This window comes from Rhagoletis pomonella, unplaced genomic scaffold (genome assembly GCF_013731165.1).
Source record: "Rhagoletis pomonella isolate Grant_MI unplaced genomic scaffold, Rhpom_1.0 Rhpom_scaffold_00002, whole genome shotgun sequence".
In the NCBI taxonomy this organism is placed as follows: domain Eukaryota; kingdom Metazoa; phylum Arthropoda; class Insecta; order Diptera; family Tephritidae; genus Rhagoletis; species Rhagoletis pomonella.
In genome coordinates this window covers 81,034,257-81,040,256 of record NW_023458556.1, presented here as the reverse complement: position 1 = coordinate 81,040,256, position 6,000 = coordinate 81,034,257, and the positions used below count along the sequence as shown (strand labels likewise).

Below are 6,000 nucleotides of genomic sequence, written 5' to 3'. Positions count from 1 at the left end.
GCATATAAATTCTACTGGGTATGTATGTAAGTTAACTACATATATACAAATGTATATATGTATATCTATACATGAGCAAATATGCCATATGGAGTTACACCGCGCGGTACCATACCGCTGCTGCTTGAGCAAACCTTTATAATGAAAACAGCTCTTATAAAGATTTTATTTTGTTGCTTTAAATAGAAAAGTTCTTTATATGTAAAGTACATCTTAAACTGAAGCATTTTCATCTAAGCTGAGGGCCCGTTGTTGATTTTGAAATTTTAGCAAAAGTCATTATAAGCCATTTATGAGATTGAAAACGAAAAACGTGAAGCGTATGCAGTACAAAGCATTACATTTAATTGACAATAATCAAACTCCATAACATAGACCTAAAATTTCTACAGAGAAAGTACAAATTTGAGATCGATTTTAAGAGGTCGTTATTCATATACCCACATTCATACATACATATATTACCCTTCATATCAATTCATGTCTATTACATGCGCCCCACGCTTTTCATTTTCAATCTCATAAATGGTTTATAATGACTTCTGCTAAAATTTTAAAATCAAAAGTTACATATACAAATTTTATGGGACTAAGAAAAATTATTTTATAATTTTTAGTCCATTTATAAAAGCGTTGTATATTAAAAAGTTTTATTTTATTTTATGTACAAAATTTTGCAATAGATATTAAAACAATTCAACTTGCAATGAAAGAGAACAGAAGATTATGCAAGCAAAATATTTTTAAGAAAGTATAAAATCGATTGGAAATTTCCGCGATTTCCGCGGGATGACCAAGTTAAACAAAAGCTTGTAAAAATTCTGATTGAAATTAACAAAATAAAAATGTGTATTGCATAGAAGCGTGGCAATCCTGGCAGAAAATGTTTTCTGACCATAGTTCTCAACAACACCTTTCATTTGATATCCATATTGCGATGTTTTAGATAAATTCTAAGGGATAACATTTTGTATATAGAGAAAGCATTGTTTAAGAACCTTCTCTTGGTACCCATGAATAGTAATATTTTACCTTTTTTTCTAAACAAAACATTAAATATGCGATTAAAAATAGGTGGCAACCCTATTAAAAATATTTTTGAATTAGGGATCTTTAAAATACCTTCAATTTGGTACCCATATTGTGAGTCTTCTCGGAGATATTGCCTATTCAGATAACCTCAAAATTCAAAATATTCAAAACGGTGTCGTAAGTGTCGTATTGTTGTATGTAGTAAACTTTAAACGCCTAAAAAATATATTACGGGGGATCGCAAAGTACCGTCAAAGTAATAATATGAATTTTCGCAGTGTTAAAAAATTTGTTGGTTGTGGTTTCAAGGGGTTTCTCTTGGTACCCATGAATAGTTATATTTTACCTTTTTTTCGAACCAAAAAATTAAATATGCGATTAAAAATAGGTGGCAACCCTATTAAAAATATTTGAATTAGGGATCTTTAAAATACCTTCCATTTGGTACCCATATTGTGATGTTCTAATTAATTTGTAACTAATTTCGAATAGGTGGCAACCTTATACGAGTCTTCTCGGAGATATTGCCCATTCAGATAACCTCAAAATTCAAAATATTTGGGGTATTCACAACGGTGTCGTAAGTGTAGTATTGTTGTATGTAGTAAACTTTAAACGCCTAAAAAATATATTACGGGGGATCGCAAAGTACCGTCAAAGTACTATTATGCATTTTCGCAGTGTTAAAAAAATTTGTTGGTTGTGGTTTCAAGATCTCTAGACATTTATTTAAGCTTTTAAAGTTTACGACATAAATACGACACCGTTGTGAATCCCTCAATTATCTGTGTACAAAATTTCAGCAAAATCGTTGGAGCCGTTTCCGAGAACGGCTCGTTTAATGTAAGAAGATGTATGTACATATTTTTTAATAAAAGCAACATTACCGAATTTAATGAAGGCAAATCGGTTCGTTATATCAGTAAAACTGTTCTTCGTCAATATTAATCCTATTTGGATTATATATCTGGTAAGGTAAGAGACTAATAAACGTGCCCTTATTTTTAATAAACCAGAAAAAATTGTATTTTATCGTATTATTATTTATATACTATTACATTGCGATAATATAAAAAAATAAGAATATTTTTTAAGAAAGTATGAAATTTAATTCTTTTTTAATAATTTTTCCCCCAAAACGGCCTTACTTTCTTCCCCTTTTTCTTCTACTTCCAAAATACAACGTTGAGATAAGGCAGTAGCGAAGCGAGCGGTCACTACGTACATCACCTTCTTTATTGCATCATGATGAAAATGTGTATTTTTTGTTGTTTACAAAAAGACTTGCCAAATATACATATAAGACAAAATTTTTTCATGCAGTTGATGCTTCTTTCTGGCTTTTTCAAAATGCAGGGATACCACACTTGTTTCGGTACAATAAGATCGTAATGTATTTTCAATTCGAAATTAAAGAAAAACATCCCACGAAAATGTTTGCCATCGTAGAACAATAAGTGTATATTTGCAAACTAATGCAAAGAATAGAGTGTCATATCTTAAAAGGTTAGGAGAATTAACGAAACAAACAAACATTTGATGGTCTTATCTTTCCTTCCGCATTGCTAGTTTTTCTAACTCTTCCTTTTGTTTAGCGCTGTAACCGCTTAAGTTATATTTTTTAATTTGTACATGTGAGTTATTTTCAATGAGCATTTTTTCATTTGCTCCTGAATTTGGGTACATTTTCTTATAGTACCTCTCATTCTTTTTTGTATTACATATATACACTCCGATGTTCGCGGTCCCCTCTGTTGGTAATAGTAAACCTCCGAGTGTATTCTGTCATGAAAACAGCTTCTCATAAAAATACAATTGCCGTTCGGAGTCGGCGTAAAACTGCCCTTCCACTTTGTATGACAAAATCAAGGCGCACGCCCCATATCGGAGGAGAAGATAGGCCAAACACTAACATATTGTGTAAGTATATCGTCGTTTAAAGTACAAAAGCGCGTAACGTGGTTCTGCAAAACCCCGTAACCGACATTTGTGCCAAAAAAGATATTTGCTCACCGGAAGCTCCTATCATCAAGCCCTTAATCATTTATACTAAAATTTCGATATTTAGACATAAGAAGAGATAATTAAGTTTAAAAGAGAGAACCGTTTTGAATTATGACAATTTTTACTCTCTCCTATAAAATTTAGGCAACCACACCTACAAGGTTTTGCGTTTTCTTGATGCGCGGTTTTGTACTTTAAATGACGATATGTAAAAGTATTGCATACATATTTTGGTGCCTTTTCAAGTATAAAATCCATTGAGAAACGAAAGAAAACGGCATCCCTATGATTTCAACTTATGCCAAATGTTTTTAATATGAAAGACAAAAAACGTAAACAAGCAATTTCTGAACAAAGAACTGTTTGAATGGAAGCATTACATATTTGAAGAAATGGCAAACCGCAAGGCTTTATTGGCAGTATGTCCTTTTTAAAGCACATTAACAAAAATAAGCTTCTAATTTCAAAGTTAGGCCAAAATGAAATTTTTTTGTTTGTTATTTACGAAAAAATACTTGTCAAGTATATAAGGAAAAATTGTTAAATATACATATATCGCTTTCATTCATTTCTTCATAGAGTTGGTGCATCTTTTATAGGGAAATTCATACGGCTTATGAACAGATGTAAATGCACCTCACATACGCGGTTTTGTACTTTAAACGACGACATAAGTAAGAGTGATTTCACAGAATTTTTGTTGATATATAATAATAATCGTTTGATTAAAAAGAGTCACATCTTACTCGCAAGAGCTAATAAATTTATTTAAATATTTATAGCCCATAAATTGATTAGTTCTTATCAATGAAATCGAATCCACTACATTACTACTTAAATTGGCTCTCGTAGGTGGCATAATGAATTTTAGGCTAGAAAGCAGCCTTGGAACACTGACCTGCGTTGCAGGAACAGCTAAAACTATTTTAGCTAACTGAGCTAAGTGCGGTTTCCGCAAAGACTGATTTGTTTCCAATATTGTAGAACATCAATACTTCGTTCTTGCCGTCTTTGATTAGCAAAGGCCACTAAGGGAGGACGGATAATTTCAGAGTTTTCCGGTCCACTAAGATAATCAGAGTTACGATTCGCGTCTAACTGAGACTACATTAACTCAAAATCATCAGACTCGTCATCTGAAGTGACAGCGGCAGCACTGCTACCTTTTTACACATTTATCAGTGTTGCTATAAGTGACGATATATAAGACTTAAAAGTAAGGCTACCCACATACTAGACAACAAATTTGTCATACAAGTCAAATTTTGTGGAACGCCACAGTTATGCTACTGAATAAAACAAATTTGGTTGCTAGATCCTGCAGCTGATTTTTATAAGTTTCTGGAAACCGACTGAAACCTGTGCTTGAAACGGTTTCGGTTTCGTTCCTTTTCAGGTCACGATAACGGTTACGGTTTCGGTTTTTAAAAACGAAACGGTTTTAAACGGTTACGGTTTCGGTTTCATTCCTTGCTTAAAATATTTAAATATTTTATGAACTCATTTTGTAGACTACTATTCTTATAGTACAACATACAATTTACAACTAACTATAGATCAACAGTTTACACTACCAAGTTCCGCCCGTTGGAGCCCTTTTGGTCTTATAAGATTTTAATAGACTATTTTATAGAGCAAAATGAAAGAGTATTTTCTCTTCAGTTTTGCGCAAGTAAACTATTATAAAACTTTTGGTGTTATCCGGCTGCACACCGGATGTCTGAAGTCGGCTTTTTATAGACGGGAGAGAGAAGGGAGTAGAATTTTACCTCTGCAATTTCAGACCAGTGTTGCCAGTAACTGGGTTAATAAAATCCCGTCCAAATATAACCTAAATCCCGTTTTATACTATAGTTATAACAGAAATCCCGCGCTACATGTATCTATTATTCATAAAATGCTTTCGGATGAAAAACACAATCATGCACATAGGATTTATATAGGTCTTTCCACGTCAAAACGCATGCGGCTCTGCCCAAAAATGGTAAAGAGCTAAAGTAATTTTTAAGATGTGAAAAGTGTGGCGTTTTTATGTAGAATCGAAGGTTATGTGGCACTTATAAAAAAAAATAATAATTCGGTACTAAGTCACCATTTTCATTTTCCGACCAGTCTCCCAAAAATTTTCCTATGAATATATAAGTTTTGGGGTCGTTGAACCCGAATCCGGGTCATTTTGGTCTCACGAGGTCATATTGAGGTCATTTGAAGGTGAACTAGACAATCTATTGAAACCTCGAAAGTGAATCCAATCCAACTGATTAAAATTTGCTGTGAAATTTATCGAAGTGATTTTGGAAAAATCATAACTTCCGAAATTTTCTATAGATTTTTATAAATGGTACCTAGTTTTACACTATTTTCAAAGTAGTGAATAAAAGAGACTATTTTCTTTTAAAATTTTTACAAAAAATGTGGTTGAATTGGAAAGAATAATAAATATATATCGATGGTCCTCTGCAATAACGACACAACTCAACATTTCATGTTTTTGAGTTGTATAGCGGGCTAATCATATTTTTCTGTGGCAAATCGACATATGGCTAGTTGTTACGAATCCGGCAGAGGCGCAGTTTTGCCATTTGTCACAAAACCGAAGTTGCCAACCCTTACTACTGAATATTGCCACATTAGTGATGCTTCAATGTGAAATAACGACACTTTTCATATTGTGCCGTTGTTCATTACATATTTAGTTTGAGTAAGACAATTAGTAATTCTTTTAAGGGCAACAACGACACTTTTCGTTTTGTGCCGTTGTTCAGCAATAAAAATGGAGTTTTCTGCGTTTACTTACTTAGGGTTGTTACTTATTTCGTATTTTTGCCGTCCAGCACTTACTAAATCTTTAGAAAAAGTCATAATTTGGAAGCTTACAAATTTTCCTAACAGAATGACTGCAAATAATCCGGAATAATTATGTTCCAAGACATATTATTGCTAAATTACGAAACACAAAATCTT

General features: G+C 32.8%; 1 protein-coding gene across 2 annotated transcripts in view; it reads right to left on the bottom strand.

Annotated features, from left to right (window-relative positions):
• LOC118734109 (proline dehydrogenase 1, mitochondrial) overlaps positions 1–6,000 on the bottom strand; it is a 181,146-nt gene that overhangs the window by 165,901 nt on the left and 9,245 nt on the right. The window lies entirely within an intron of this gene.